Genomic DNA, 23,302 nt, shown 5'->3' with positions numbered 1-23,302 from the left:
GAGTTGTTCAGAACTTTGGGCTTACCAATTAAACTCGTTGTTTTCAAATAATTTTTGGACCTTTAGAAAGTATATTTTATGTCTTTTCATGGTGTTTGAGCAGAAGATAAGGTGTTATATGTACTATTTTATCAGATATACACTTTAATCTTTGCAATAACTCTGGATGTTATCCATATATAACTTAAAAAAAAATAGAGGATGAATGAAATTCCACCTGGGAGGAATTAAGTGTCATATTCAAGATCACACAGCTAGTTGATAGAATATGTTCTGAATTCTAGGTGTTCTTGAACCCACCATGAATGCTATAGACATCCATGACAACCCATGATCTTGTCGTGAACTACAGTCAGGATAGTCTAGTGTCTGTTTAGAAGAATGGTCTACAGAGGTGAACATCATGCTCAGAAGAGTGCAGATTCATGCAGCATTTAAGACACCGTGAGGGCGTATTCGTAAACCCTTTACAGCGTTATCTAAAGTGATACATGTTCAATCATGGCAGATAAATAAGTGACTATGAAATGAATATCATTTTTCTGCTTCTATGAGTTAGCAAATCTGCTTATCAAAACATTAGTGATAGAAGTGAAGTCTCAGCTTTCTTTTTGCACCAAATTAAAATTCCATGAATTCTATAAACCTTAAATTTCCATAAAAAATAATATTAATATTTTCACTTTTTGACACATAAAGACAGTAAAATTAGATTGGAATTAGAATATTCTGAAATCTTTACAAAAGAGTAAAAGCTGCCCCAAATATCTACAACTTAAAAATCCCTTGCTTAGCTAAAAGTATAGATGTATAGCTAACATTAATGGATAGAATTTTTTATTTTTTATACTTTTTTTAGAAGATTCTGTTTTATGTTCTTTGTTAAAAGAAAATCTTACCGTTATTTCTTATGAGAAAGATCGACTTTGTTACTCATCATCTTATAGAAAAATGGAATTGTAGATATGTTGGTGAAATTGTCAAGATAATTACAGTTTATCTTCATGCATATTGTAGAGGAAGGAAAAAAATTTTTCCTCTACCATTTGTTCTTTGGCTGTCCTATTAATCAGATTAACATAGGACAGATTAACAGGAGGAAAACAAATTTAGTTATGTACATACTGGGTTCTTATGAGAATATGTGACCCACAGTCAGTCAGGCGACTGAAGCTTGTATGTTGCTCTGAGTTCAGGAGAGGGAGCAGGGATCTGGGACTTCAAAGAAGAGGAAGACAGGGAGATGGGAAGAGCAAATGTTTGGTGAGTAAACGGTAGCCCTGTCATGCAGAGACAATGGACACAGAAGGGAATCTGATCTCCAGGCCCAGCTGAGCTTCCCCAGCTCCCCCAGCTTACCACACCTAGCCCAGAGTCTTTGTAATTATTTCCGGTGATAGTTCTCTTCGTGGGCCAGGCCACCTTTTAGGCAATTACAGGAGATGTAAAAGTTTTTCCTGAATCTGCTGGGTCTTGATTGTCTTCAGCTCAAAATAGTCCACGTGCCAAAGCTAACACATTTTGGAGAGACTTGTTCTGACCCCCTTCACTGTCTTCATTCCCTAAAAGATCTGATTAGCCTTTAGGTTTACCAGGCTGTCACAAAACTCTGTTTAATGTAAGACTGAACACTGGTTCTCAATAAATGCTGCAAAAGCATCACATAGTGTAGCAGACTCTATGGATGTCTCTCTCAGTTCTCTGGGGAGCCCTTTGAAGGCTGCTGTGGTTACTGATGACAGTGACTCAGTATTGAAAACCTTTTGGCACCCGGAGCCACCTCATCCAGAAGGGCTTGTGGGTTCCATAGCCATTTCACGAATGGTAGAGGTACCAGATACCCACTATCTTGCCTCCAGGTGGGAGATAGCAGCCTGGTATGATCTTACCAAATCAGAATGAGGCTGGGTGTACCAGAAGTCAATCCCTTGTTTAGCATCTCTGCTTTTCATCTTATTCCTATCTCTTCTGCTGGTCACTCCCAAGAGTACTCCCTTAAAAAAATAACTTCCAGAAAAATCTTACTATTAGGCTCTGTTGTTTAGAGAACTAGACATAAGACATGTGGCAATTTAACCTATAGAATTATCTCCCTTTCCTATATTTCAAATTGCCTGGGTTCAATTTTGAAATACATAGGTCCTTTATAGTGATTAAGATCGCTGCTTGTGTTATTTGATTCAATTTTTCCCTTTTTCTGCGCTCTTCTTTCACTGGTGGAAGAATACTGTGGTTATGTATCATAAAAATTACAAAGAATTTCATAAGCTGTTGAATGTGGAAAGAAAATGTTCTTATTATTGGTATATTTGGGGAAATTCCTAAAAGAGCATGACATATAGCCTAGTCACAATTAATGATAATCTCCTCCTTTCTTTCTATATGTTTTATAAATAATTTTATAATCACTTTTCCGGCAGCTTCTCACTGTGTTTTTTATGTATTTGTCATTTTACCAGACTGGATGTACAACAGATATGAAAACAGAACCTGATTTTTTTTACTCCCATCTTACGTGGATATCATTAATTTATAAAGACATTGTTTTGCTTTTTTTTAAAAAAAAAGACAAACAGCTGGCTTGATGGAAAATCTGCCCTGATCTCCAGAGAACAGGGAGTTCAGACATGATATAAATTGACAGAGGGTGAAAAAGTAATCTTCAGGCAGATAAGTTAGTGCGGCCAGGATGGGCAGGACATGATGGCATTTGCCAGAGAGAGGAGAACACAGGCTGTACAGCCACACAGCGCTCTTGGAAAAGGTGATGTTGGGAAATGATACTAATCAGCTTACCAGTGTTTTCAGTAATGAAAGAGTGCTAAAAAATATAGAAATGAAGTTTTAGACATGAAAAGGAGGTTCATCTGCTTAGAATCCTTTTTGGGTTACTGTTCTGTCTCAGTTGATGTTTTCCTAAACACCAGTAGAGGCCTCCAGACACTTCACTAAGTAAACAAACGCACCATCCGCACATGGGAGCCCATGGTACCCATTGTGTCCACTGACATGGGGAGAAATCAGGTGGAATCTTTGCAGAAGATGGTTTCAGCCAGGGTCACCTGTAATCAGAGGAGCTGCTGGTCTTTGCTGTATAGCTTGTCCAAAACTCGATTACAAAAGAAAGATACTTGTTCTAGAATTGAAGGAGGTCATGGTATGTATAATTGTTGTTCCTTTAAACTGCATTTTACTGATTGTCACAAAGTGGGCATTTCTCTCTTAATAATCCATTATGTTATCAGTAAGACAGTTCTAACTTGCCCAGTATTCTTAGAATCAAAATAAGAATACTGGAGAGAAATGGAAACCAGGTAATTAATTCACAGACTTCCAACCTGGGTTATTTGGCAAGTACCACTTTTTTGTCTCAAGTTCTCAACTGAGCATAATCCTAAAGAGGAAAAAAAAGAAAAGTTTGCTGAAGAGTCATGACCCATGGAAGCTTCATGGAAAATGTAGCTAACTCATACAGAGCCTGCTAATGACAGCCTGAAGCACATCTTTTGTTGGAAGTGTGTGTGCATTTTTCTGTGTGGTTGCAAATAAGCACCAAGGTCTACATGATCATTATTGATTAACTATATATTTCCCCCACTCAGGTTTTAATGAATAATCATAATTAGAAGGACTCCAATGCCCCGAGATGTCTACTGCTTCGAAGGTAAATCTTCATCAGATTCTGCATGTCACTGATAAAATCCACTCAGCCCCAAACCTTTATTAACTGCTTTAAGACTCCAGCAGCTTCTTTATACGTTAGACACTTCTCTGACTGTACCTTTAGCTGACAGTATAAACACATTCATTTTGCTGTCACATCAATTGATCTTAGCTAATTAGGAGCGTTTTAGGGACCTTAATTTGATAAGGACGTGTGAATGCGTTTTTCCCCCGCAGCAGGTTTGCTGTTTGCTGGGGTATTAGGGGAGTGTTAATTAGGCACAGTTCTTCTGTCGGGTTGATGGTTTTTAAACAACATTCACCAAACGGAAACTCAAACGGTCAGAGCAGAAACTGGGATTGTGGCCGTTGGTGTGGTTTGTCAGATCAGGTTAGTTACCTCTGGAATCGGAATCTGACAGAGGTGAGCATGTTGTGTACCCTTCCAGCACCAAATCTGACTTTTCCTTCAGCAATTGTTCCTTATGGTGGAGGTCTTCCTCTCCGCATTTCAGAACGTCTCTGGAGGAGGCTTTCTCCCTTCAGTCACTGTCATTCTCTCGCAACCCAACAGTATCCAGTTTGGTGTTCATCCCGGCCCTTCTTAGTTTTAAAAGCCGAAAGCACAGCTTTTGAAAATTCACTGGCCCTGAAGTACATGCAGAAAATCTTTTGAACAGTTTGGGTCCTGGGATTTCTTTGTTCAGTCTCTTCTGCTGAAGGCAAAGCGGGGCTGGCTGGCTGGCTTTGGGTCAGCCAGGAGCAGTGAAGCAAAGGGAAACAAACAACAGAGCAGCTGAAATTCCTGCTTGGAGCTTGTTTGTAGATGGAGCTCATACAGTGTCTTTTGTTTATTTGTGAGACTTTACTTAGGGAATGCATAAAAAGGAACTTGAAGTAAGTAACCATTTAAGAAACCGAGGAAAAGGGATGTCTGATAACAGCATTTTCAATTTTAAGGCTGAGAGAAATGCTCATTTATATACTGTGAGTTTTTCTGCAAAGATACAGTTGCTTTCTAAGGCATATACATTGTGTTCCCTTTGTTTCTCTTGTAGCTTTACACTGACCATTTACACATTTGTCTTCCATCCTGCTTGTGATCAATCTATAAATAATAAGTTCAAATAAAACAATCTCTGAATGTCCTCCAGTAATAACCATTTGATTCTGCTAATCAAACCTTGAATGTTAGCCTCATTACCAAAAGACCAGTTGAATTATTAAAACCTTCATTGAAAATACCTGCTGTTATCTGCTGTTTATAACTATCTTTGAGTCCTGGACTATATGTGCCTAAAATAAATGAAGGAAGCCCTTAAGAGAGTGCCTGGCTCTCTGAAAAAAATCTTGATAAAGTGGAAAAAATATCGTATTTGGAGACTCCATCCATCTGTTGGTTATAAACATGTTCACACGGTCTTTGTGACTTAACTGTCTTCTATGTAAGATGATAATGCCTGTCTTCTGACATACTTAACGGTATCTTTTTTTTCTTTTGTCATCCTACTGTTTGTCCTGATCCTTTTTACTTTTGAAAGTCACAACCATTTAAAAGTAGCTGGCAGATAATGAATATTTGTTTATGTGACTATTACCTGCTATCCCCCATTAATATAAGCTCCATGAGGGTGTGGTATCACTGTGTGTTATTCACCACCGTGTCCCTATCGCCTGGCATGTAGCAGACATTCAGTAAACACTTGTTGCATAACTTAATGCAATATCAGCTATTATGGCACCTAATGTTAATATTCTAATTTTTTTGTAGTTAAGATTTACTAGCTAAACTCCAACATAAACACAAATTACATAAAAAGAAAAGCAGTATTTATATTTGTATTTGAAGTAAGGCTGAAAAAGAATTATGCAAACTTCCATCTGAAGAACACAGGAAAGTGCAAATCCAAACCAAAGAAAGGAAAAGAAGGAAATTCTAAAAATAAGATCAGAAATCAATGAAAAAGGAAACAAACTTAAAATAGAGAAAAATCAACAAACCAAATTTGATTTATTGAAAGTACTAATAAAAGCAATAAATCTTTACCAAAGCTGACCGAAAGGAAAAAATATTACCAATGTTAGAGATTACAAAGATGGTCGATAATATAGATACTAAAACATTTAGAAAGGCAATATTGAGAAAACTTTAGGCATCTACCATGTAGAGTAAATGGAAAAGTTTTATGAAAAACAACTTACCAGAAGTGATACAGTGTAAATGATCATATGTGTTTTGAAGAAATTGAATATATTGTTACTAAAACTTCCCACAAGAAAACTTCAAGACAAAATGACTTCCTCATAAATACTTATTAATATTTATAATAAGAATGAGCTTGTAAAAAATGACTCTAGAGTATAGAGAGGAAGATTTCTTAACATATGAACCCAGAACAACTTTAATACCAAAATCTGATTAGGACACTACAAAAAAGAAAAATTAGTAACCAAACAGATGTGAATGTCCCTTAAAATTAGGAAAAATAATACAGATTATATATCCATATCATCCATAATCCATGACAACACACATATACATATATATATCTCCAATTTTTAATGAGACTTAGTAAAGTTCCATTTAAGTAGTCATTTAAGAGTGGCTTAACTTTGAGATACCAGTCTGTGTCACAATTATGTTCATAGCAGCACTATTTTTAAAAGTTACATACTAGAAACAACCCACATGTCCATTAGTAGAAGAATGGGTATATAAATGGTGGTATGTTTATAAAATGAAATGTTATATAGCTGTAAAGATAAATGAACTATATACAAGAACACAGAAGAATGTCACAAAAAATAGTATTGAGCAAAAGATGCAAGACAAAGTATTCTAAATCAGATAGTGGTTAAGCTTGAGTGGAAGTAGAAATGACTGAGAGGCAGCAGGAATGAGGTTGGAAATTTTCTTTTTTGATGTGGGTGATAGTTACTGAGATAGTAACTATCTCACCATAGTTCATCAAAATTCATCACCATATTCATATGTTTACTGAATCCTTCTGGATGAATGTTTATACTTCAAAAAGGATTTCAGATGAAACACACACACACAAGCAATGTAATAATGTAGCCTGATACTTGACCTACAAGCTCAGTGTTCGTGTCTATGTATATGTCTGCAGATTACCTTTGTGACCACTGTAGTGTCAAAAATATCTTGTTTAGTAGAAAGTAAGGGGAGAGATTAGATGAGAACTAAGTTGCTTAGTATGGACAACAGGTGTTCATAAGTGTTAGTCACTCAGTCATGTCCGATTCTTTGCAGCCTCATGGACTGTAGCCCTCCAGGCTCCTCTGGCCATGGAATTCTCCAGGCAAGACGAATGGAGTGGGTTGCCATTCCTTTCTCCAGGGGTTTTTCCCAATCCAGAGATTGAACGTGAGTCTTCTGCATTGCAGGGAGATTCTTTACCATCTGAGCCACCAGGGTGTAAATAGATCTGAGTTCATGATATCCATATGGGTTTTTCTAAACTTATTTTTTTTCTCTTAAGCATTTACATTGTAATCATTCTTCAATGCTACTAAGCAAAAACACATAATCATTTTCATGTACAAAGAGCATTTTATTACATAGCTATATGAAAATTTGAACATCTTAGGTGGTTTTCAAATTGCAGTCATTCTAAACAGTGCCTACATGGACTCCCTTTGCAGTGACTGGAGTACACCACTTCTGGCAATGTGCCATATATATGATGTTCTGCTATCACTCAATGCCCCAAACTAACATGGCAGTGAGAAATGCCCTCCCATTGTACCCACAGATCTTAATCATTCGACTTTACTTTCCCAAAATGGCACCTCATAAGATTTAAAATAATGTTCCTAGAGACCATTCCTGTTTAGAGATCTTTGTTTTTGTTGTTCTGTCTCTAATAGAGATCTTAGGTCTAGATAAACAATTCAAAACTCATTACTTAAACTCTGCTTTATTTGCTGAGGAGACTGGGATATTATGGAGCAATTCTAAAACTTTCCAGTAATTAATATTTTGCACATTTTTAACCTAAAAATGAGGTGCTCATTTTGTGAGCATATTTTAAATTCCTAGTGATGCCTCAACTTTCCAGGTTTTCTTATTCCAATAGGACCAAATTCTAGTTAAAAAAAAAGAGAGAGACAGAAGAAGAGCTCTGCAAATATAATGATCTCTCATTTTACTTGACACTATATTTCCACCTAAGTGGATTCACATTATACTTTTACAGTGGTAAATAGATGTTCATAATACATTAATCCATAGTTCAAAAGAAAGGATAAAATATGTTTCTGTGCCAATGTTTATTTAAACTACTGTGAAAAGAGTGTGATTCTGACATGATGCAGCAAGATTACTCTCAGAAGGAAAACAAAATAGTCGTTTTTCACATGAGATGCAGCATCTACACTGGTGAACACAGTTGACTGTTTGCAACAGTTAAGACAGAGAGGAGGCATTCATTGAGAAAAATTGCATAAAGCAAACCTGGCCAGAGAACTCAAAGCCAGTAAAACTAGATTTGAGTCAAGCAAGGAAGGAAATTTTCTCCTCAAAATATATGGTAGATGACATCTCTTTCCTTTAAAATATTTAAGTAAGATGAAAGTGAAATTGAAACTGCAAGTTGCTCAGTCATGTCTGACTCTTGGCGACCCCATGGACTATATAGTCTATGGAATTCTCCAGGCCAGAATACTGGAGTGAGTAGCCTTTCCCTTCTCCAGGGGATCCTCCCAACCCAGGGATTGAACCGAGATCTCCCACATTGTAGGTGGATTCTTTACCAACTGAGCTATAAGGGAAGCCCTTAGGTAAGATAAGCCAATTCATAACACTGTGAAGGAAAACAAGTCTTAAGGAATTACTGATTTAGTTGTCTTTTGATAAACAAATTTACAGAGGTCTTGTATCCATTTCTTTTTCTTTAATCTGTCCTTTTAACTCTGGTTTATAATGAATTCCGTCTGCTTGGGGGGCCTAAGTAAAATTTCATAAAAACAAAATGAGTAGACTGGAGAAGTGTGCCATCATGTATTTTTATTTTTCCATGCCTTTGAGAGAAGTTCTTCATGACTTTGTTCTCTAATACCAAGGTAACTTTGAATAGCCATCATTTGGGGGTAATTTGCTCTGATACCCTTGTTCACTGACCCTGCTGCTGCTGCTGCTAAGTCGCTTCAGTCGTGTCTGACCCTGTGCGACCCCATAGGCAGCAGCCCACCAGGCTTCCCCGTCCCTGGGATTCTCCAGGCAAGAACACTGGAGTGGGTTGCCATTTCCTTCTCCAATGCATGAAAGTGAAAAGTGAAAGTGAAGTCGCTCAGTCGTGTCCGACTCTTAGCGACCCCATGGACTGCAGCCTACCAGGCTCCTCCATCCATGGGATTTTCCAGGCAAGAGTACTGGAGTGGGGTGCCATTGCCTTCTCTCACTGACCCTAGACATTTGCTAAAGGGTGTTTTTTGTCCCTCCCTTTAAAATTGCTGATCACATCAGGTTTTCCATAAGAGACATAGATGTGCTTCAAAATCCAAAGAAAGGTGACAACATAGTAGGATAAATGCACTAATTGTTCTTCCAACAAAATCTGTAAAAATTTTTAAATGAACATCTGTTTGAAGAATAGGGCTATTAAAGGGAATGTTCTGTACAAACAGTGTGCCATGCAGAATAGTTGTACAATAATGCTGTGAAATTGTTTAATTAACTCATAAAAGAGGGAATCCAGTAAAGGAAATGTATGCAGTGCACTTTGGAGATATTTGACAGTCTTCAAGAGCAGATGTGATTATGATTATAATTATTTTAGTAAATTGAGCCATAATTTCTCTTTCTGTTGTAAAATAAGGTAAAGTATATTATGAATCTTAAGTAGAAAATAACCTTAATCATAAATAATTCATGCAAATCTTGACTTTTGTTTTAGGTTCAGCACTGCTATCATTTCCTTTTCTTTCGGTGAGGCGTACTTTTGTAAATACAACTGAGAAGAGTAAGCATTCAGCATGGAACTAGGATGGATTTTATGTGTACTCTGTGGTAATTGGCTGCAATATTTTGTAGGCATGACTTTCACCATAGATTTGAGCTTAGTTGCTTCAGTCATGTCTGACTCTGTGACCCTATAGACTATAGCTCACTAGGCTCCCCTGTTCATAGGATTTTCCAGGCAAGAATATTGGAGTGGGTTGTCATGCCCTCCTCCATGGGATATTCCTGACCCAGGGATCGAACCTGGGTCTTTTATGTTTCCTACATTGGCAGGCAGATTCTTTGCCACTAGCGCCACCTAGGAAGCCCCACCGTAGATTTCAGGCTCAGGTCAGTCGCTCAGTCGTATCCGACTCTTTGTGACCCCATGAATCGCTGCACGCCAGGCATCCCTGTCCATCACCAACTCCTGGAGTTCACTCAACCTCATGTCCATCGAGTCCATGATGCCATCCAGCCATCTCATCCTCTGTCGTCCCCTTTTCCTCCTGCCCTCAATAACCAGAGATTTAGATGACTATAAAAATAATTTTTTATCTCTAGAACGTGCCAATTATTTGTAAGATCATGATGTATAGGGCAAGTGAAAGTCGCACTTTCCTGTCTGACTCTTTGTGACCCCATGGACTATACAGTCCATGGAATTCTCCAGGCCGGAGTACTAGAGTGGGTAGCCATTCCCTTCCCCAGGGGATCTTCCCAACCCAAGCATCAAACGTATGGAGTAATTTTATTTTATTACCAGAGAAACTCAATCAGAGACCCTACAGTATTGAACATGAAGGTTACAACAGCATTTTGTGTGTGTGAGGTCAACCAGTTTAACTCAAAGTAGATTCACTGACCAGACATTATATATCAAGTTTGTTAAATGTTGCTATGCAAATATATTATTATTATTTTTTATCCTTCTCTATTTTGGAAATTGCATATTTTATATTCATAACTTTAGTTAGTAATTACATAAATGTTATATTTTCTGTGTATTGCCTTTATCACTCTTATTAACTAAAATTACTGCTAGACGGAAATTAATCAGACAAATTAGTATGCTTACTCATGAAACCTAGATTGTAGTAAACCCCAAGATGAAGACTAATGAAACAATTACTTATTTAATCATTATTAAAAATGGGAACAGTGCTCAGATATCTGACAGTAAATGCAGCAAACTGTGGAAGTAGACAAATGAATGTGTTCTCCTTGACTGCTCTTTCATGAAAGCAAGATTATTATCACCTGCCGGGCATTTTGCTTTCATAGCCAACATTTTCCCTAGGGAAAGAAAATGTCTCTTCTTACTAGGAAAAGGGAAAATCTAATTTCTCCAATAGACTTCTTTCTTTGAAACTTTAGCTATTCTGACTCTGACTTTTCACAATTTAAGATGTATTTAAAAGTGTTCATAAGTCAACGCTGTAGATATTTATTATAGGCATCTATATTAGAAGCATACATATTCACTTTATGTATTTCTTAAAACAAATTGAATTTTTAAATTTAAGTAAAACATGCATTAGAAAGCAAAAGGTACTACAAGACTGATATTGAAAACCCATAATCTTCTCCATGTGTCATTGCAGCCACCTTCCCTGAGCCTTCTGCTAAGCTGCTGCTAAGTCGCTTCAGTCGTGTCCACCATATTCAATCATTCCTGCTTTTAGGTCTTTTGGTGGTTGCCATAATGTTTGACTTCCTTTCTTATTTCCCAACTTTAGAGATGATTAGCATTTTTCTGCTATACTAGCTGAAGATTTTATTCACACTACTTAACTCTAAATATTATATTAAAAACTTTCTGTTCTATCAAATTCAAAATACCATCTCTTGATTCTCCATAGTGTGAGGTGGGAAATTCAGGACTCCGAACACTTCTTTACTCTTCTTTCCACCATGTTTGGTTACTGGATAAAATATAATTTACCCAGTTTAAATTTGAATTTTAGATAAACAGCTAATGTTTTTAGTAAAATATGTCCAACTCTGTATGAAACATTTATATGGAAAAAGTATTCATTTGGAAAATGGAAAGCTCGGTAAGTATTTTATTAACTAGATGTGAAAAGGAGGAATTTATTGAGGAGATACAAAACCAGGACAACCAGTTTACCTACATAATCCCAGTGTTAGGGGCTTGGGGTACCAGATATGTCTACATTGGGTTTAGGAGATGAGGCCCAAATCATGAAGATTGGTAAGGTAAGTCACTTCAGTCGTGTCCAACTCTGTGCGACCCCACAGACGGCAGCCCACCAGGCTCCCCTGTCCCTGGGATTCTCCAGGCAAGAACACTGGAGTGGGTTGCCATTTCCTTCTCCAATGCACGAAAGTGAAAGTGAAGTCCCTCAGTCGTGTCTGACTCTTTGTGACCCCATGGACTGCAGCCTACCAGGCTCCTCCGCCCATGGGATTTTCCAGGCAAGAGTACTGGAGTGGGGTGCCATTGCCTTCTCTGATGAAGATTGGTGGAAAGTTCTATTTAAGGACCAGGCTAAATCCCAAGTCCCATTCAGCAGAGGAAATGAAGTTTTTGTTTTTGGCAGATCTCATGTAGGGAGACTCTTAACTCAGGGAGAGCAAGCAAAACTAAGCACAGGGTGTGGCCCTACATAGGGAACAAGATTAAGTGAAAGTCTGTATTCTGTGCTGGGAGTCTTCCAGCTCTTTTTTCCTTTTTGGCTCTCAGAATGCTGATGGCAGCACAATTTATCAATAAAAGTAATGTAGGGGGTTCCTTTTCTGGGCTCAAAAGACTGGTTCAAAACAAGAGATTTACAAAACTCTCATTAGGTCTTCTCAAGTGAAATAGCATGGTCTCCACTTTACCACTCATGGTAAAAGCCATCAATCCACAGCTTTTTTTTTTTTCCAGAGTGTTAGGCTATTACTCTTAAATATAAATTGCTGGCCATGGGAAACCAAACATTGAAAATCTCCAATGTAGAAGGCAAAGACCAAGAAGAACAAGTAGAAAATGGAGACTCGGAGAAAGCAAATCTGATAAAAGAAAGAGAATACAACTTAAAATACAAAAGAGCTACAAGTAAAGTTCTTAGTAAGATAAGGTATTGCATTTGAAACAAGAACAGGGTACATTCACAAGGGAGCATTGTTTGAACATGAATGATTGTGTCTGGGGAGTTTATAATTTCCTTGGTTCCGTCTCACCACAGCAAAAAGTTGAAGTGACAGGTGGACCGGTGTTATGGCTCAATTTTATTGGCAAGCAAAGGAAACAACATCCTGCAGGCATGAGGACGGGCCGACGCAAGAGACAAGAAGAGAAGCCCCCCGCTCAATTTTGGCTCCTCTTTTTGTTTCTTCCTCCTCTCCCTGAGCCTGCCCTCGTAAATTGGCTAGCCAGGAGGGCTGTTATTTTACCTGAGGTCCTCACTCTGGTCCTCAGACTTTCCTTTGTTCTATTTTTGTGGGCTTTTCCCTTCTTTGCCTTTTAGCCACTGCCATTCTGGACTCCTTTTTCCTATTCTAATCACCTAATAATATCATATAATTCAAGTATTAGCATTTTTTCAACAGAAACATTGAAACCTAGAAAACAGTAGAGCGCTGTGCAAAAATCCTGATAGAAAATAATTTCTATCCTAGAACACTGTAAAATAAATAATAATATAAAACCATATGAATCCAGTTTAAAAAAAATGCATCACAATAGTTGCAAGTATACAGACATGGACATTTAATAAGTTAGAGGAAAGGTAATATATTGGGTTGGCCAAAAATATCATTCATTCAGTTTTTGCATAACATCTTATGGAAAAACTTTGAAGGAACTTTTTCTTAGCCCACTATTTTTCTGGAGCAATTAACAATAGTGCAATTTGAGAGTGGATAAGAAATAGGAAGTAAACCATGAATATGGCAGTTTCTTTGTGCTCACAGCACTGTGGCCTTTATGGGGAGCAGGAGTAGGTCTGTGTGAAGGATTCTTGTTGAGTGGAAAGGCAGAGATACCACCAGGGTTCCTCTAGTTAAAGGAGCCATAGACACTGATGACTCAGAGACTTGATGCAGTGCATCCTTTTTCAACTTGGTTTTCAAAAGCCTGGAAAATGTGTCAACACTGAAATGAAAACAGTTGCTGCCTTTTGCAGACCATGGCAGTTCTTTAGGATTCAACAATTTGGGGTGATTACCAACTGTCACAGAAAGACCTGGTTTTGTTTGGTGGAGTCTTGAGGCAAAGAAAGGAAAAGGAGATGCATATATATATATGTATATATATATGCTTGTTATGGGATAGGCCTTAAGACACTTCCACATACTCTTATATAATAAATCTTCCCCAAGGCAATGGGAATTTAATACAATACTGACACATATGTCAAAGAAAAGTAACTCTTAAATTTACTAAGCGATATTACAGTTTTATTAAGCCAGTGCTGAGCTGAGTAGAGGGCTCCCCTGATAGCTCAGTTGGTAAAGAGCTGAGTAAAATTCACTTTTTAAAAATATGGTTAGTAGGATACCACTAGCAATGCAAAAATTAAGCTGCACTAATAAAATTATAGGGTCCAGATCAAGGAAGACAATGATTTCATTGTTCTTTGCCTGGGTCATACCACATTTGGAATGTTGTGGGATCTGGTCAAATTGGGGCACAAGCTGTATAAAGGAAAAAGAACTGTGAAGAGAATCAAAATCAGATAGTATTAGGAATATTTAGAAGAACCAAGGTTATGCCTGGAAGAAGGAAGACTGATTGAAACACATTTTTGCTATTTTGCCACATTTAAAGCACTCTTGTGTAAAGAAAGGAATGGATTTTATTCTGAATTACTTCTGAGACTGAAAATGACAAATGGAAAATTTAGGAAGCACTTGAGGAGTGATTTCTAGTAAGTAGAAGTGGTAGAATACCATGTCTCACATGTTACTTACTGACCTTCATGGAATTGTTTAAGGAGCAAAGCATATTGATCATCAGTATACACTTTGAGAGAGGATTCCCATGTTGCAATAGAGGTTGGACCAGCTACAACTTAAAATCTGATCTAGGCCTAATATTCTAGGTTTTTATGTATGTAAGTCTTGATACTGTCTCCAAATGCTGATTATTAAATAAATAAATATTGGACATCTGTATGTCAGGGAACAAAATAGACCTTGTCCTACCTTCTGGAATGTTAAATCCAACAGAAGAGCTAGTAATTAAACAGATAATTTTATAAATAATTTCAATTGTAATGAACATTATGAAGAAGTCAAGAATAGAATAGCAACATATAACACAAGATCTAATCAAGTTTGGAGGGAGGGGAAAGATTTCATTAAAGAAGTTATGTGTAAGCTGAGACCCAAAGGCTGAATTAGCCAGTGGGAAACTGTTGCAGATTCAGAGTCAAGGTCCAGAGGAGTTAGAAAACTGCCCACATTGAAACAAGAAATTCTGTTTTAGCACTCAGCTAATCTTAACAATGTCCCTTAGGACCGCCCTTGTCTGTTGATGTGCTATTGATGTTGGCTGAAGGTCACCGTCTCTGCTTTATGGGACGTCCTTTTTTTCCCAGAGCCTAGTTGACTTCTTTGGGTTCATATTTTGAGTCCTCTTAGTGTGATTGATTTTGTTGTTGTTGGCTCTAATTAATACTAGGATCTACCCCTCTGTACTGTAGGTACTCAAATGAGTCAGATTCTGAATTATAGCCATAGAAGCAGGTGAGATTTTTTTCTTGCTCTTGCTTTAGAGCTAGAAATACTGTGATTTAAATACCACCTGCAAAACAAAGAAGTGAGTGAGGAATGGCTCTAGGAGTAAATGAACCCGTCCTTCTCCTCAGTGTGTTTCAGAAACCTACAGAATGAAATCTTTCATCTAAATTAAAAATGGACCCTCACGAAACTTCAAAGAATCTGATGGTATGAAAGGAGTAACCAGGGCTTATGAAATGCTGGTGAATAATTACAATCTGAGATTTATTGGTGACCACTCTTGTGTTGTTAAAAGGTTGGCTGATCAGGAAAAACAAAACAAAACAAAACAAAAAACAGATATTGGCTAGAGAGAGGACTCTTGAGCTACTCAGTCTTTCGAAATTTCTACAGAGTTTTCCAAGGGGAAATTTGGCATTTGGACTTTGTGACATTGGCAGGTTAATTAGAACTGGGGGCTATGATCACTTATCTTAATCGCCTCTGTTTTCTGGTTGATATTAGACTTGTATACCAAGTGGCTGGTGACTTGTAACAGGTAAATAAAGAATATAGGGGGAAAATCGTGAATGTCGTTTTTAGTAACAATTAGATAATCAAGGTTAGAATTAGGATGAAGACCCCTTTTTAAACAGTCTCTTCTCTGAAATATACCATTCTTCAAGGTCTTGTAGGCTTCCAGGAACATAGTATAATATATTTTCTACTTGTTCTGTTAGATAAGATCAAGAGACTTGAGAGTGATGATGACAGCTATGCTGGGAGACAAGAGAATCTGACAAGAGAGATTAGCCCCAGCAAAGTGGAAATTGGAGCAATAATGTAGTATTTGGCCAAATTACATAAATTATTCAAGTTCTTCATTTTCTGAATGGATTTTTCTTTTCCATCGAATGATTTTACAGTTTTAAGTATTTAATATATTTTTATCCAAGTGGCTTTTATTGGATACTTGCCTATACAAGTCTAATATTGTTGAGTATTTTTCTGTATTTTTGAAGTTCGGTCACCCACTCATAATATCTTCAAACTTAAATGAATGGTTGAAAGAATGAGGCACAGTTATTGTTTCCCCCGCCTCACACTCTTATTATGTAGTAATTATAGTATGATGTTCTTGGGTAAGGAAGCAATTTGCCTTGATATTTCACCAGACCAAAATTATTTTTGATTAGGCATTAATTTGCTTCTCAATTCTTTAAGGAATTTAAATTTTCACTCGAATACAAAATATGTATCTTGAATACAAAAATACTTTGAAATTCTTATATGAATGAGGTTTCTGATTCAAAGACTAGGTTCATGCAAGGGTCATTGTTTTGTTAATTTTTCATTACAGTGTCCAAATTGATGGGTATGTATCAACGTAACAGATTTCAGAGGCAAAATAAGTCTGTGTATTTGATTCTAGCCACAATACATTTCAGTAGTTCAGTGTCTGCTGTGTGGCAAGACTGAGAATGTTTCTTAATCAAATTTTCTACAAATCTTTGTGTCTGCTTATTTATTTTCTGCACAACAGCAGTGTCTTCACGTTTGATGTCCCAGTAGCCAGAGCCGGTCGCTGTTAGTCTGATTCTAGAAAGAGAGGTGTCCTCACAGGGAGCCCAGTTGGGTGTTTCCTGCTTTCTATCTTAGTTTCTCTCATGGTTGGAGAGAAAGGAGGAAGAGCACATGATAGAATTTGTAATTGTTTGCAGTACTGGCAGAGCCTCAAATGATATTTATTCTATCAGAGTCACTTCCAACCAGAGGACTCATTTTTTGCAGCAGATGGAAGGGGGACCACATGCAAATCCTTGGATTAAACATATTTTAGTGCTTTGAAACCCTGTCCATGTAACAGCGTTGTTTTTAGATCTATTTTGCTGCTGTCACATTGGTGCTTTAATTAGAATAATTAGTAAGGAAAAAAAAAAAAAAAACAACTAAAGTGATTTGTTTGGCTATGGTTCCCTACCAGATATTTGAATAGAAATCAGGTGACTATTAGGATGGAAGGAAAAAATACAGAAGTTTAGGATTTGGGCACGTTTTAAGAATTGTTATGTTTTTATGATTCTGGTTCTATATTCACCTTTTTAAAAGATTATGGGACTGATATTTCTCCATTATTTATGAAAGAGAATTAGATTAATTGTTAGTGGATACCACTGGGGAACCTTTACTTAAAATTTACTTTTGAGTTTATTCCTGGAACGGAATGGAACTGGCAAGAATAAGTCAGTTTTCTATTATATTTGATGACTGTTTCCAGGAAAGTTTGGTTAGCCAAGTCTCATGGATTATTAAGTCTCTATTGTAAATTGCCAAAAGAGATGTCCCCCCATGGAAATTATTAAACTTATTTTTATAATATTGGCATCTGTAAGCTCTTCATGGTACAAGGAATAAACTCTTGAGAGGGAGACTGAAAAGATATATATCCCAAGATCCAACAAATGGAAAACACTCTCTTCCACAATTGGAAGATCTAACTGTCCCCACTGTTGTATACTGGATAGTGGGAAAAATCATTCCACACAACATTGTGAATCAACTATATTTCAATAAAAAAATTTTAAAAGGACCTAGGGAGTGGAGACACACAAAATAGTGTTAAATGAGAGATCAAGTTACTAAGCAGTTTGGATTGCAAGATCCCATATGGGTACATGCAAAGTATATGTGCAAAGAAAAGACTAGAAATAAACTTATCAACTATAAAGAAGTAAAAATAAAAAAATCATGCCAGAAGTGAGATAGGCATTTTGTATTCAATGTTTTTCATGATCTCTGATTAGATTTGACTTGACTTTAATTCTTATATTCTAATTTAAAATGATCAAAATCAGTGATTTATCATAATCATTAGACACCTGAGACATTCAAATTAGAATAAGGGTGGATTTTATTCATTTATATAATCATTAATTCAACAGGTATTTATTGAGCATCTGGTAAGGACCAGATGCAGGTATTTATGGGAAAAGTGAGTGAAATAAACATATTTCTACTTTCATGGAACTGAAACTTTTCACTATAATGAATACAAAATCATGGGAACCATCTTTTTAATGTCATGCTTTCTGTTAGAAAAGGAAAACTTTGGGGTAACTCTTAGCAGGTCATGCATTCAAAATATTTTGAGGATTTGATCAAATATGCTAGTATTGATCCATGCACCATTTTAGTTTCTGATTTACTTTAATAACATTTTTTAGACAGGTGCAGACTTTGTTTAATGTTGGGCCCTACGATAATGTTAATTTACTTAAAAAAGATTTAACTTATGTCAGTGACTGTATTGGTTCTGATGCTTAAGGTGCTCAGTTGCAATATTAGCTAAACTCCTTTCATGGCCTTGTAGAACTTAGAATTTACTGAAGATTCATAATCATGAGTCCTGCAAAGCTATATCAGCTTGCTTTTTAAAAATTCACTTCGTAGCTTTTAAGAAGATACAGTCAATGACTTTGCACCCATTCAATGTGGATATTCTTACTAATAAATATGGAACTTTTTGTTTTTTTATTTTTATTTTTTGTTTTTTAAACTTATTAATTTTATTTATTTATTTTATTTATTTTTAATTTATTTTTAAAAATTTTATTTTATTTAACTTTATAATATTGTATTGGTTTTGCCATATATCAAAATGAATCTGCCACAGGTATACATGTGTTCCCCATCCTGAACCCTCCTCCCTCTTCCCTCCCCATACCATCCCTCTGGGTCGTCCCAGTGCACCAGCCACAAGCATCCAGTATCGTGCACTGAACCTGGACTGGCGACTCGTTTCACATATGATATTATACATGTTTCAATGCCATTCTCCCAAATCATCCCACCCTCTCCCTCTCCCACAGAGTCCAAAAGACTGTTCTATACATCAGTGTCTCTTTTGCTGTCTCGTACACAGGGTTATTGTTACCATCTTTCTAAATTCCATATATATGCGTTAGTATACTGTATTGGTGTTTTTCTTTCTGGCTTACTTCACTCTGTGTAATAGGCTCCAGTTTCATCCACTTCATTAGAACTGATTCAAATGTATTCTTTTTAATGGCTGAGTAATACTCCGTTGTGTATATGTACCACAGCTTTCTTATCCATTCATCCGCTGATGGACATCTAGGTTGCTTCCATGTCCTGGCTTTTATAAATGGTGCTGCTATGAACATTGGGGTACACGTGTCTCTTTCAATTCTGGTTTCCTCAGTGTGTATGCCCAGCAGTGGGATTGCTGGGTTGTATGGCAGTTCTATTTCCAGTTTTAAGGAATCTCCACACTGTTCTCCATAGTGGCTGTACTAGTTTGCATTCCCACCAACAGTGTAAGAGGGTTCCCTTTTCTCCACACCCTCTCCAGCATTTATTGCTTGTAGGCTTTTGGATCGCAGCCATTCTGACTGGTGTGAAATGGTACCTCATAGTGGTTTTGATTTGCATTTCTCTGATAATGAGTGATGTTGAGCATCTTTTCATGTGTTTGTTAGCCATCTGGATGTCTTCTTTGGAGAAATGTCTATTTAGTTCTTTGGCCCATTTTTTGATTGGGTCATTTATTTTTCTGGAATTGAGCTGTAGGAGTTGCTTGTATATTTTTGAGATTAGTTGTTTGTCTGTTGCTTCATTTGCTATTATTTTCTCCCATTCTGAAGGCTGTCTTTTCATCTTGCTTATAGTTTCCTTTGTTGTGCAGAAGCGTTTAAGTTTAATTAGGTCCCATTTGTTTATTTTTGCTTTTATTTCCAATATTCTGGGAGGTGGGTCATAGAGGATCCTGCTGTGATGTATGTCGGAGTGTTTTACCTATGTTCCCCTCTGGGAGTTTTATAGTTTCTGGTCTTAGGTTTAGATCTTTAATCCATTTTGAGTTTATTTTTGTGTGTGGTGTTAGAAAGTGCTCTAGTTTCATTCTTTTACAAGTGGTTGACCAGTTTTCCCAGCACCACTTGTTAAAGAGATTGTCTTTAATCCATTGTATATTCTTGCTTCCTTTGTCAAAGATAAGGTGTCCATATGTGTGTGGATTTATCTCTGGGCTTTCTATTTTGTTCCATTGATCTATATTTCTGTCTTTGTGCCAGTACCATACTGTCTTGATGACTATGGCTTTGTAGTAGAGCCTGAAGTCAGGCAGGTTGATTCCTCCAGTTCCATTCTTCTTTCTCAAGATTGCTTTGGCTATTCGAGGTTTTCTGTATTTCCATACAAATTGTGAAATTATTTGTTCTAGCTCTGTGAAGAATACCGTTGGTAGCTTGATGGGGATTGCATTCAATCTATAAATTGCTTTGGGTAGTATACTCATTTTCACTATATTGATTCTTCCAATCCATGAACATGATATATTTCTCCATCTATTAGTGTCCTCTTTGATTTCTTTCACCAGTGTTTTAAAGTTTTCTATATATAGGTCTTTAGTTTCTTTAGGTAGATATATTCCTAAGTATTTTATTCTTTTTGTTGCAATGGTGAATGGAATTGTTTCCTTAATTTCTCTTTCTGTTTTCTCATTATTAGTGTATAGGAATGCAAGGGATTTATGTGTGTTGATTTTACATCCTGCAACTTTACTATATTCATTGATTAGTTCTAGTAATTTTCTGGTGGAGTCTTTAGGGTTTTCTATGTAGAGGATCATGTCATCTGCAAACAGTGAGAGTTTTACTTCTTCTTTTCCAATTTGGATTCCTTTTATTTCTTTTTCTGCTCTGATTGCTGTGGCCAAAACTTCCAAAACTATGTTGAATAGTAATGGTGAAAGTGGGCACTCTTATATAGTTAATATGACTAATTTGTTCCAGGTCTCAAATGAGAGACAACATTTGACAGCTTGTAGAGCATGACAACCATATGTTTATTCCATTTCCAGATGATGTTACTGTTTAGAGTACATGTGACCATGGTAATTGGTATATAATATATTGTTCATTCTAGTCTATTTTTTAGGATAATGGTTAAAAAGTATACATATTATGTCTGTGTGTTCAAAGTGAGGTGACAACTCTGACAATTATATGGTTCATGAAATTAGCTTAAGCCATAAATATCCATATGTTACATTATAATATAAATCTTTGATTAGTTGTTAGCTCTGCTGCAACTAATTATTTTACTAAAATAAAATATCTAAAAATTGGAATTATTTAAATTTTAAAATTAATTAGAAAGGATTCAAGGTTATCTTTATAATAATCTTGTTAATTATTATATATTATAAACCTTCTTGAGAAGAAGAGAAAGAAATGGATTTGCTTATAAACCTGAGTGTTCTTCAGGGAGGGGGTTGAATTTATGACTTGTATTTGTGCAGTGTACATGATGGAAGCATGTGTGATATACTTTGGCCCAGGCAAGCCTGGAACACCAGTACTATCAAGAAGAGATCTGCTTCTCTGACTGCCCAAAGCCCCTTGCTCCACCAATATACTCTCATTTAACATTGTTCTGAAATTTGTATTTAAATAATTTATAAGAGATAGTCACTAACTATACAGACTCAGGAAATGCCTGGGGGAAAAATTTTCATTGCACACAGAAAACATTTAATTTATAATTTTCAAACCTTCTATCTCTTTATTCCTTAACCACCATATTTACATCTTGATTTAGATACATTTTATTGTCTTTTGTTCTAGTGGTTCTGTGCCTTTATTATGGACTATCTCAAGTCCTTTTTGGGAATAGGTTACTTATTCAAAGTAACCTTAGTTACTTAGTCAAAGAGTAGGCAAAGCTGACTTTGGCAGTAGTGGGGTCCAAACCTACACCCCCAAAGAGATTGGAATTACAACATACTGTGTAAAAATAGAGAAATATATAAAACCTGTCTGAATTTGCAAACTTTAAATATGCAAACTTTAATATGGTGTAGCAGAGCATTAAGTATCTATTCATGTCTGGAGATTTTCAGAATGGAAAGTAGGGAGTTAGAATGATTTTGAGAGTTTATTAATAGAGGAAAAATACTCCCTACTACATTAGAAAGAAAAGTTACATCCTACAGAGTATTTGTAATATGTAGAGTTTTGGTAAAATTCCGTTGATTGACATTGAACTATGGGTGAATGTCATGAAATTCAATGCAAAGCTTTGGAACACATGCAACAATTTTCTCTTTAGATAACTATTATAACTGGCTTAGGAATTTGGTTCAAAATAGAATCCCCAGATTGTTCTCACTTACTAAGAGAAGATTATGCCCTCATGCCTTTAAAAATCGAATAAAGCACGAATACATTCTCCCAGAAGACAGATGTATTTTATTAGAATCAAGCTAGTTTACTAATATTATATTAAAGCAAAATTCCAACCACAATTGACAGAATACAGTGGTTTATTACAAAAAAGTGGTTTATTTAGAATAAAGGAAAGATAATAATCTTTCATTCTTACATTTTTTCCATCTTCCTTTTTGCAACCCATAGACACTCAAGAAAAAAAAAATGTCTAATTTAAAGGTAGTGGACAGCAACTTTGGTAACTATAGATTTCTTTGCAAAGAAAAGTTATTCTTGACATTTAGACTTTTTCTATTGAATACTAGTCTCATGCAAGATCCTTTACTAGAGGGTATTGAAATTCTTCCATTGTGGTCAGATTGTACTATGCAAAGAGAATGATGATAGTATCTCTCATAATGTTGCTATAACTGTTCATATTTATAAAGAACTCAGACTAGCATTTGGCACATGGTAAATACTAAAGAAGTCCTTGGTCACTCAATCAGTCCCTATTCTTTCTATGGTATATTAATTTCTATTTCCATTCTAGAGTGCATAACATTCTCTCTGCTTGGATTTGCACCCCTCTTTCTGAAAGAGATGGGAGTACCAGACCGCCTGACCTGCCTCTTCAGAAACGTGTATGCAGGACAGGAAGCAACAGAACTGGACATGGAACAACAGACTGGTTCATGATGTATTCTGCATGATGCAGAATACATCATGCAAAATGTCGGGCTCAATGAAAGACAAACTGGAATCAAGATTGCCGGGA

At 36.4% G+C, this 23,302-nt stretch overlaps 1 long non-coding RNA gene across 3 annotated transcripts in view; it reads left to right on the top strand.

Moving 5' to 3' along the window:
• The window catches only part of LOC133260158 (uncharacterized), a 142,705-nt gene extending 135,475 nt beyond the window's left edge, over window positions 1–7,230 (top strand). For 2 of the 3 annotated variants that reach the window (XR_009740674.1, XR_009740675.1), the window contains 2 exons: window positions 3,603–3,664; window positions 6,938–7,230. This is a non-coding gene — a long non-coding RNA (uncharacterized LOC133260158). Of the gene's footprint in view, window positions 1–3,602; window positions 3,665–4,721; window positions 4,935–6,937 lie in introns of those variants that run through there. The other variant, XR_009740676.1, reaches the window with a different exon arrangement.
• The last annotated feature ends 16,072 nt before the right edge of the window (window positions 7,231–23,302 follow it).

Source organism: Bos javanicus, chromosome 2 (genome assembly GCF_032452875.1).
Source record: "Bos javanicus breed banteng chromosome 2, ARS-OSU_banteng_1.0, whole genome shotgun sequence".
Lineage (NCBI taxonomy): Eukaryota > Metazoa > Chordata > Mammalia > Artiodactyla > Bovidae > Bos > Bos javanicus.
Note: the sequence above shows the minus strand (reverse complement) of the source record. Positions and strands in the feature narration are given on the sequence as shown.